The sequence below is a fragment of the Carassius auratus genome, chromosome 40, assembly GCF_003368295.1.
Source record: "Carassius auratus strain Wakin chromosome 40, ASM336829v1, whole genome shotgun sequence".
Lineage (NCBI taxonomy): Eukaryota > Metazoa > Chordata > Actinopteri > Cypriniformes > Cyprinidae > Carassius > Carassius auratus.
In genome coordinates this window covers 16501840-16513166 of record NC_039282.1, presented here as the reverse complement: position 1 = coordinate 16513166, position 11327 = coordinate 16501840, and positions in this window count along the sequence as shown.

Genomic DNA, 11327 nt, shown 5'->3' with positions numbered 1-11327 from the left:
CTTTGGCTATAGATCTGAGCGTTGTGTTGTGTTGGCTGTAATAATGAATGATGTTAGACTGTGGGTAGTTCAGATCAGAGCGTTTCAGCATCAGCACAGCTACACAAGGCCTGGCGGTAAATGAAACGCAGCACCTTTTAAGAAGCCTAGCGGTGAGACCGCGTGGCTGCTGGCCAGACCGAGCATGTGCGCCTGTGAACTTGCTAGCGCGGATGCTAAACTGGCGCTTTTCCAACACAACGCTGGAAATCCATGTTCAAACACCTGGGTGTGAAATGCAACGCTGCTGCCGGCAGACAGATAGAAAAAGAGTGGAAAAAACAGAACAGCTCGCTCTCCACTTCATGCCTAATGGAAGCATTTTATTTCATGCTCACATTTATGCCATCACCCGAACCATACTGTATCTCTCTCTATCAGGTGCTTTATGACTTATCTATGCGTAGGTGGACTTGATTTCATTTTTATCATCACGGTAGGGAAAATGAGGTTGACAGTGCAAACTATTTATGTTATTGCACACACACACACCCATTCAGCACAGGAAAATCACTTTTGTATGCATTCTGTGTTTATGCCACTGCCGATGAATTAACAAAGCTAAATTCTTTATTAAACCTGCTGAACCGTTATCAATGCAAATGTGACATCGCGATCAGCCGCTGTCTCTGCCAGAGGGAATATAAGGTCATTACGGCTCTAATTTAAATCTAAAACAGCAGCAGATAGCAGAACGTGTGTGTGTGATGAGAATCAGAAGAACAATATGACAAATGCAGAGTTAGTCAACAACGAGAAACAACCTCTGGTCTCCATACGGAACGTCATTAGCCTTTGGCTTGATTTTGCAGGCAAATAACATCCTTGTGTCACACAGCCTGACTTTTGCAAATCCTTGTCCACTTTGCAGATTTATACAGAAAAACACCGTCTGATTGGCATGTAGAGCAAACAAGCACATTCGTTTTGGTTTTATGCATCACAGGTGGGTAGATAACATTCAATATTAAAGGCTTTAAATTTATCAGCAGACAATATTGCATATTTAATTGTGCATGCTCATTTTCCCTTTTTTACATTTAGTAATAAAGTAGTATAATATTTTAACTTGTAGATAAAATTAATAAACAGCACTTTAATGGAAATTAAGTTAAAAATAAACAAGGAAATAAGTTGAAACAATAAAATCACAACATTAAAACTGATAATATAAAAAGTTTATTGAAAATACCAATACTATTATAGTGTACGATTAAAATAACACTGAAATCTCAAAATGAATATAAAATTGTAATAATGTGCAATGAATTAATTTTTTCAATCCATGAATTTTAGAGCGTTTACTTTTTACTTTATTTAGACAAAAAAGTATAGAATTTTTATATTGGGCATAACAGAAATACTTATCAGTTTATCAAAACACTGTAAAAAAAAGTCTGTAAAAAAAAAATCTGATAATTTTTTTTAATGAAAATAATATAATTGTATTACTTAAATTTATTTTAGTTGATTTGAATGTCTTACTGGCCTTTTTTGTAATTTAAATTTACTAGCAGTTTCTGAGTGAACATTGTTAGGATTTCTAATCTGAAATAATTTTTTACATATAAATTGCTAGTAAATTTCACAAATAATAAAAAAAAAAATAGCAATAAACATGTTTATCTGAAATAGAAAAGATTCGGAAGCAGAAAGACAGAAATAGTATTTTCTTGTGAACCACACTCCAATAATCCTTGTTTTTTGTATTTATGACTTTTATCATTTTTATCATTTTTACAGTGAATCAGTCAGAATTTTATATCAGTGCCGACTAAAAAAAGACTCTAAAATTCAGCGCTACCTTATGGAACTGGAAAGCTCATCTTGAAATGCTGCATCTGTAGACCGTTCACTGGGGTTTGGAACAGAGCAACATTGAGTTCCAGCTTGACTCAGTGAGTAAGAGAGAGAGAGAGAGAGAGACTGCTAAACACACACACACACACAGAGAGACAGAATCAGTGCGAGTGAGGCATGCTGCGGCCTGACATGCTTTGTTGGAGGTTCAGCTCAGAGCTGCAGAGGCACAGTAACAGTTTCTGAGAAAGTAGAAACAGGTCGCTGAGATCTCCACTCTCCCAACAGACTGAGACTAAAAAATACACAGAAGGAAACACTGTTTCTGTATTACCTGAGATCTTCCACTCAGCCGCAGTCAACAGGAACCTTTCAAAAGCTAACAGCCAAAAAAAAAACAAGCTTGTCACGAGACCAAATTGTCAGTGTTCTGTGTTGTATACACATATATATATATACACATACATATATATATATATATATATATATATATATATATATATATATATATATATATATATGTGTGTGTGTGTGTGTGTGTGTGTGTGTGTGTGTGTGTGTGTGTGTATATATATATATATATATATATATATATATATATATATATATATATATATATATATACACACACACACACACATACAGAGAGAGAGAGAGACAGAGAGAGAGAGAGACCACAGTAAAACTAATATGCTATTGAACACACAGCCTTATTTTTGAACTAATATTAGTAATAGTTGTATTAAAAGTGGCACTTAAAATTTGGAATCTGTGAACTAAACGTTTTTTTTTTTTTTTTTTAGCTAGGTTAATATAAATTAATAAATACGTAAACTTATGTTCTTTCAAATATATTAATGCTAAAAAGCAGGGGCGGATCTACCGGGGTGGCATAGGGTGGCAAATGCCACCCTCAAAGAAAGCCTTGCCACCCCTGCAGCCACCCCAGTTGGCAGCAACGAATTAAAGGTTATGGCCAATTTGAAAATTTACAAGCGCGAATCTTTCGTGATTCGTGATCCCGCTCCGAACTCCCGAACTGATTCAAATGATTTGCGATCCCCAAACTGACTCAAATGAATCGCGATCGCGCTCCGAACTCCCGAACTGACTCAAATGATTCGCGAACCCGCTACGAACTCCCGAACTGATTCAAATGATTCGCGATCCCCAAACTGACTCGAATGATTCGCGAACCCGCTTTGAACTCCCGAACTGATTCAAATGATTCGCGATCCCCAAACTGACTCGAATGATTCGCGAACCCGCTCCGAACTCCCGAACTGACTCAAATGAATCGCAATCCCCAAACTGACTCAAATGATTCGCGAATCCGCTTTGAACTCCTGAACTGACTCAAATGATTCGCGAATCCGCCCCGAACTCCCGAACTGATTCAAATGATTTGCGATCCCCAAACTCTAATCATTTACAAAATATTAATATACTGTAATATTTGTTGTTGTTGTTGCTATAAAAACAGACCTAAGCCATAGCCTTTAAAATGGCTTAAAATGCATTATATAAAAAATAATGAGGCAATAATGATTGGTTAATAACAATGCTGTTAAAATACATAATGTAGGCAAATACAAAATAAACAATTTATGTAGGTTATTACAAATTCCATGTGATTGCTACTGTTACACTTACAGGACAATCAAATCCTTGTTTAGGCTACTGACCAAACATTTAATTCAAATATTCACTAAATCTTTCATTTTTGGACACATATTTGCTATAGATGACACAGGCTTTATAATTTATTAAAAAAAAAAAAACGTGCATATCACAACCCTTACAGAAATAAACCATGGTTTTATCATAGTAAAACTGCTTAGTTTCCTTTTGCATGATTTCTGAATGCTTGAGACTATAAAATAAATTAGAGTCATAATAAAGTTATAGCCACAGTTAAATGTCGAGAGCTACAATTGTGATTTGTAAATAATAAAAATATTTTTTTTATTTGATACAAGTTATTTTTTCACCCCTATAGTAGGTTTTTTTCCATCATCATATTTGAGGAAGGGGGGCACAACAATAAATCCTGCTTATGGGAACCCTTAAGGTGTTGTTATACACGTCTCTGGGAATGTGTGCTCTACTACACACACACACACACACACACACAGAAACACGTGTGGTGTTTTCAGCTCTTTACTATATTGACGCATTGACTAATTATTCATGCTTAGTTAGTTAATTTTGTCTTAATTGCAAATAATGTTTTTATTTATTTATTTATTATTAATATTAACAACAATGGCAGGTCTATTAGGCAGCATTTACATTGCAAAGCCTATCGCACCAATCCTATATTTTGACACCAATCCAATATTTATTTGTATTCACTTAAGACAAAGTGACTATGTTTACATTAACACCTCACCAAGACGGGCATTTTGGCCAAGAAACACATTCATATGCTTAGTCACAGCAGCCTGCTTTATACTTGAGAGAATAAAGTAGTGATGAAAGGCCCTGCTTTGTGCAGCCATGCACATCACAATTTATGTAGCTTGCATTCCATTAGATGGATTTCAAGCAAAGATAGCAAAGTAAATGCATTGTTTTTCAAAGCGAATATAAACATGCCAAACAATATTATAAGCACAGAGTTTTAACCCGTAGAATAAACTTGCACTGAGCATTTCAGTCTGAAAGTGCATTTGTATTCATACATTGAATAAAAATGGCAAAACAATACACTCTTTAATGATTTTACTCAAAATAAAATTGTTACTTATAAATATTTCTACATACATAAAGTAACTCAACTACAGACAAATATAAATTGCAAACTTTAAAGAATGTTTGTGCAGAACCAGAGATATGTTTATACCCAATATAAGTGCAGACAAGATACACACATATGCAAGTCAAGACAATCTATAAAAACATAATTATATACATCTTAATATCATACGTGGCATTGCTTCTTGAGTAAGTTTAACATGTTAAAGGGTTAGTTCAGCCAAAAATAAAAAAAAAAGCCATAAATTACTCACCCTGAAGGTGTATATGACTTTCTTCTTTCAGACAAATTCAACTGGAGTTATTAAAAAAAAAAAAAAAACTTTGATCTTTCAAGCTGTTTGATGCCACTCAGCAGGGGTTGCAATGCATCAGTCCTTAAAAGTTTAATAAAAACCTAATCCATAAAAAAAAAAAAATGTCTCACATGGCTCCAGGTGGTGAACAAAGGCCTCCTGTAGCAAATCAATGCATTTTTGTAGGAACAATATCCATATTAATCACTTTAATCTAGCTTGTGCTCACAGTTGTAAATGAAACAGTTCCAGGGGAATGACATATGAGGTCAGCTTTGTGCATGCACCACTCAGAAACACAGCGGAGAGATCAAGACAAAACAACAGTCACTAATTAGAAGTACAAGGCGAGGATTTGTAAAGAAGAATGTCAGAGGATTTCGATATGAGCCAAGAGGAGATTGGTTTTCCTTTGCTAAAGTAAGGAAACTTTGCTTCATTTGATCCTTTTACATCTCTTAAGATGTAAAACATCAATGAGGTGAAATTAAAATGCTAAGGTGGAAGGTGCATGGTGGCAGTATGGAGGCAATTGGTTTCACAGACGGGGGGCAGTGACTGAACAGGCTCTGTCACACTTAGTTTTCAATCGAGAACGAGGGACAGATAAAGAGCCCTGTCAGTCGATCTTAAAAGTCTGGTAGATGGCAAAGGGATAACATCTTTAAGATAAGATGGAACTTGATTGTTAAGAGCAAACAAACACCAGTATCTTAAACTGAACTCTAACATGGACCGGAAACCTGTGAAGAGAGGCTAAAATTGCAGTAATGGCGTCATTTGCGATGATTGCCCTTGATTCAAGCCTTCGGTTTACCTGCGCTCATAACATTAGCACAGAATCAGTTCAGAATCAATCACCAAAAGAATCAGTTTGGTTCAGATGCTCTGTGTGTATGTCTGCTTCATGCTGAATCACACATGCGCAGTATCATCAGCTCCTCGATTCTCGAATTGGACGCGTCTGATAGAAACGGTTCTTGACTCGAGAACGATTGAATCTCTCTGTACTGTTTGAGTAAATGAATTACTCCGGGATATTTGTTTGTTTGAACTCAGATGGAATGTCAGCCACATTAAAAAAGTTAACAGCTTAAGTAATTTGTGGATTAATGCGTATTGGAGACGCGAACCGTTTAAAACTAATCAGTTCGTTTTTGGTGAACTGGTTCAAGAAGATCCAGTTACATCGAGTGATTCGTTCGCGAACCGGATATCACAAACTGCTTTGTTTTGAACTCTCTCTCACAACAGACACGGAAGAGAAGACAATGCTGAATAAAGTCGTAGTTTTTGCTATTTTTAGACCAAAATGTATTTTCAATGCTTAAACAAATTAACTGACCCTCTGATGTCACATGGACTACTTTGATGATGTTTTTATTACCTTTCTGGACATAGACAGTAGACCGTGCATACAGAAAGCTCTCTGACTAAATTTTACATATCTTAAACTGTGTTATGAAGATGAATGGAGGTCTTATGGGTTTGGAAAGACATCAGGGTGAGTTATTAATTACATAATTTTAATTTTTCGATGAACTAACCCTTTAACTTAAAGCAGCAGAGGTTAGCACAGTCAGACACATACAGCACGACAGATCAGAAAGACATAAGAGAACGGAAAGGGGGTGGACGAACAGACTGAAAGCCAGAGATGTAATCTGCTGCGTGAGACAAGAGGAGAGATAATGAGCAATCCAGCAGTCCGTCAGCACAGGAGAACCATTTATCTGCAGGGCAACTGTGTGCGTGCGATGTGTGCCAGAATTAGTCGGACGTTCCGTCACGTCCATTTCCCGTGCAGCACACTGACTCGGCACCCGCTGATCAGTAATGGCAGGTACACATGTGCACTTCATACACGTGCAATGGGGCAGAAACAAGCACATGAGCTCATCTTTAATTGTGCCGTCACACTACAGTCATTTGTAGATTCAGACAGTGTTTAATACTGCGTTTTAATTGTCTAAAAAGAATAGTTCACTCAAAAAATAACATTAGCCTTTAAATTCATTCACCCCCGGGCTATCCAAGATTAGATGAGTTTGTTTCTTCAGCAGATTTGGAGAAATGTAGCATTACTTCACTTGATTAGCAGTGGATCCTCTGCAGTGAATGGGTGCCGTCAGAATGAGAGTCCAAACAGCTGATTAAAACACTGGATGTGTGGATTATTGTGATGTTTGGTTTGGACCATCATTCTGACGGCACCCATTCACTGCAGAGGATCCACTGCTAATCAAGTGAAGTAATGCTACATTTCTCCAAATCTGGTCTGATGAACAAACAAATTAATCGACATCTTGGATGACCTGAGCAGAACAGATGGTTGTTTTTTGATGTGCTGAAAAACAACCAGCAGTAAAAAAATAAAATAAATGTTTCAATAGCTTTATAGTTCCTTGATGGCTTAGATGGAGCTATGTTTAAGAATTGGCAGCAAGTTTGTTCAGTTAAGTAACACAGAGTCTTTATAACTGAGAGTGCAAATAATGAACGATTAGTGAGACAGAACTTTTTATTCAGATTGCCATTAAACTGACATTCTCTTTGGGCACAGACCCCGTAGAGCACTAAATTACTGCAGAACACTTTCCAGAGCATTTGGCTAATACAAAATGAATCCAAAAGATTAAATGTCTAATGTCTAGTGCAGATTTTTAAAAAGCAAAACATAATTGTTCCCAGTATCTCATGTTGAGCAATTTTGTCTCATTTTAGCACAAACGCTGACACCTAGAACTTGATAAAGGCTGGATTTTCTGCAAGTTAAGGTCTAACACACACAGAGAGAGACACACACACACACACAAAACTATACTCTTCATTCTGTTCATCTAGTAAGGGAGAGCGCAATCTGTCTCATCCTCAGATGGCACATCCGCAGTGCATTCACAGACCACCTGATGCATATTGCACACAAAACAGGCACTTTCTCAGCCTGGCAAGCTCTAATCTGGTTGGCTGGCAAAACTCAAGATTTCAACAGATGCATTAACAAGACACCGGGCTGCTGCTCTAAGAGCTTTTGAGTAAGAACCATATCACTGAATTTTGCCAGGTTAATGGCATCAGCTCAGGTAAGTTTTCACAGGTTTTACTTTCTTTTGAGCTAAAATCAATGGTATAAAATCTAGTAATTTACAAAAGCTTAAAATCTCTCAGTTCATAAAATAACTTGCAACAGGAACATGAAAATATACACAGTACAGATGTTGAACTATCATACAAGGTTAATATGTGTTCACAAAACTTGGGCGTTAAAATACAACTTATCAAAATTAGCAACACAATCAGTAAACCTAAAAAGGCAACTTTATTATTTTACACTGTAAATTGTTTAGATCATCATAAAACAAGCACTACTGATGTATGTTTTAAAAGAAAATACTTAACTTTTTTTTTTCTTTTTTTTTAACAGAATTGCATGTTATTTGGCAGCTGTTTGAAAATCTTTGTAAAAATTTACTAGCATTTTGTTTTTTTGTGGAAACTGTTTATACACTAATTTATTTTGCAACACTTGTGTGCAATGTCTGATTTTACTTAAAGCTGCGGTAGGTAACTTTTGACGCTCTGGCGGTTAATAATCAGAACTGCTTGCGTCTTGCGGAAGAACATCATCGCCGGAACTACTTCTCTCTGTTTATGTCTATGAAGAATCACAACGGTACTGGGTTACTCCGCCGCGATATCCCTGAAGCAATCTAAAATAGTCCGAATATAAACACTTATTATAGGAGCACCCTAGTGATTCAGGACAAGCTAAAAACACGGTTTGGAAAATGGATTCATGGTGTACTCGCTTATTATATATACATTTTTCTACATTTTGAACACAAACAAAGTTATGGACCGCAGCTCTGATTGGTTGATTTCTTACCGGGAGCGATGTATTTCTGCAAATGGTAATAGGACACTGGGAGGAGCCAGAGGAGCTTGATTTTTTTCACAGATTATCGGTCTCATATTCTACTGTCAGGACATAATGACAGGTTTAACAAATATGTAAAAAAATATATTTTTACAAAAGTTACCTACTGCAGCTTTAATTTCAAGTTGAAAATTACTCAAATTTGATGATAAATTGCTGATAAAGGCTTTCTGCTTTAGAATCAATACTTTCAATTATCAATATTTCAGCAAATATTATGTAATACTATCCATTCGGTATTACTTTCAGACATACATACATTTTCCAATAATGTCTTGCGAGGTTTCTGTACAGCTGGTCACACAGAGGCCTGTGCCATTACTTGAATGAGTTGTCAAATTGGTCTATTATGGTCTGGGATTAGAAGCAGCTCAAAAAATTAAAACCAAAAAATGAATGAATTGTTTCGCTGAGCAGAACAGAAAACATGTTGGGGTGGGGGGGGTCCCTTTCAATTGCTCCCGAGTACAAATTTTATTTTTAATGCTGGTAATCAGTTAATTGTGTTAATATTTAGTTCCAGGAATCTTTTATGAAACCAAATGATTCCTCACAGTAAATTTCAAACACCAATAACTTTGCAAAAAACCATAAGATTATTTATATTCAGACAACTTGCATCCAAAAAATGATTAAATTAGCATAAAGGAGGCTGTGTATTCACACTTCCTCTGTGTGTGCGTCACAGTGTTAGTGTGTGTGTGTGTGTGTGTGTTCTCTCATCTATACTGAGGTATCTGACCTCATCAGTCAGCAGTGAGATGACAAAAACCCGCCCCTCAGAAACCTGTCTGCTGTACGTGTGATAGAGAGTCAGGGAGAGGTTGATTGTGTCTTCCTGTACATGTCCTTCAACTCAAACTGAAATATATGTACACACACACACACACACTCACACACAAGTATATTATCATGAGATCTCCCTCTCATGCATCACAGATATGTATTGTGTGCATTTATGTATTGTGTATAAACTAGTGGCATGATAATGGGAGAAACACACTTGCAGCTTTCAGTCGAGTGAAGAGAGTTTGATGGCATCAATTCTGCAGTTTAACAACTCAAATAAATCCTAGTGTTGCAGTGCATCAGCAGAGCAGCTGAGCATGGATGAGGAGAGCTCAGGAAAACACCCAATTACATACTTAACCCTACAAGAAACACACACACTTCCAAACAGCTGATATAAACATCACAAAAATCCACAAGTAATGTGTGTTTGTGAGAAACAAATCCATTATGAAGCCATTTTTTATTTAAACTGTCAGTTCTGGCCAAAATGCCATAATTTTGGTATATTTTTCAGTCCATAATCCAAATCCATCATAATGCTTTCAATTCCTCTGTTGTCCTCCCACATCAAAATCCACAAACCTTTTTCTTTAGAACAGTTCTAGACTGTTTTTGCTTGACCTGTGCATATTTCTCTCCTGATTCAGACAAAACCGCTTTTTCACTGGAGAAAGCAATATTACAGAGTCAAGCAATATTACAATATTTTCTGATGGCACCCATTCACTGTAGAAGATCCATTGGTAAGCCAGTAATGTAATGCTAAATTTCTCCAAATCTGTTCTGATAAAGAAACAAACTCATCAACATCTTGGATGGCCTGAGGGTGAGTAGATTTTCAACCAATTTGAATGTTTGCGTGAACTATTCCATGAATGTTTTGTCAGATTGGAACTTCCCTAAAGTACAGCTGAGTAAACAAGCACACACACATGCTGCAGCATCATTATTTAGTATCCTACTGTACGAGGAGTTGCTTTGTAAGGAATCACACTTGTAATCAATAACCTCTTCTTTCCAGCTTTCGCTCTCATTAACATGCCCCATTCACTGTCTGTGAATGCACGTGTGTGTTTACTGGCCCATTGCCACGTTTGGGAACAGATTGGAAGACTGAACTGATGTTCTGTTCGTCCTCGGAGTGATCCGGGCAGCTTTCCAACATGTGCATGTTCACATGTACATTAGAGGAAATGTCACTGGCTTGCACGTATTTAAACCCTACTGCCAACACTCTTTATATCACTAACTGAGTTGTGCAATTGGGTGCACATGCATATTTGTTTTTGCATGGATGCATGAACATGTAGGCTGTGTGTTTGATAGATAGTGTGTGTATGTGTGCATTTCTGGTGGCCAAATCCTCCAGATGGGTCCAGATGGCAGTTTGAATCTGTGAAGGTGTGGAACAGACTCTGTGTGAGCATTTTGTAATGCCCGAATGCAACGCCGTCTCCTGAGATGTGCATGTGCATCTGAGCATGTGTGTGTGTGCATGAAGGGAAAACTTGCACGACTGTCTGGCTGTGTTTTTGTTTTTTGTTTTTTTGTGCTCGCACATTGTTTGTGTCCAAAACAAATCAAGATGTGTGCTGTTTTACAAGCCAGGTGTGTCTGAGTATGTGTAAAGCAGTTGAATTTGTTGGGTTGCATAGACCAATAAAAAAAAAAATGAAGCTGCTAAGAAACAACTGCTTTCACCTGCC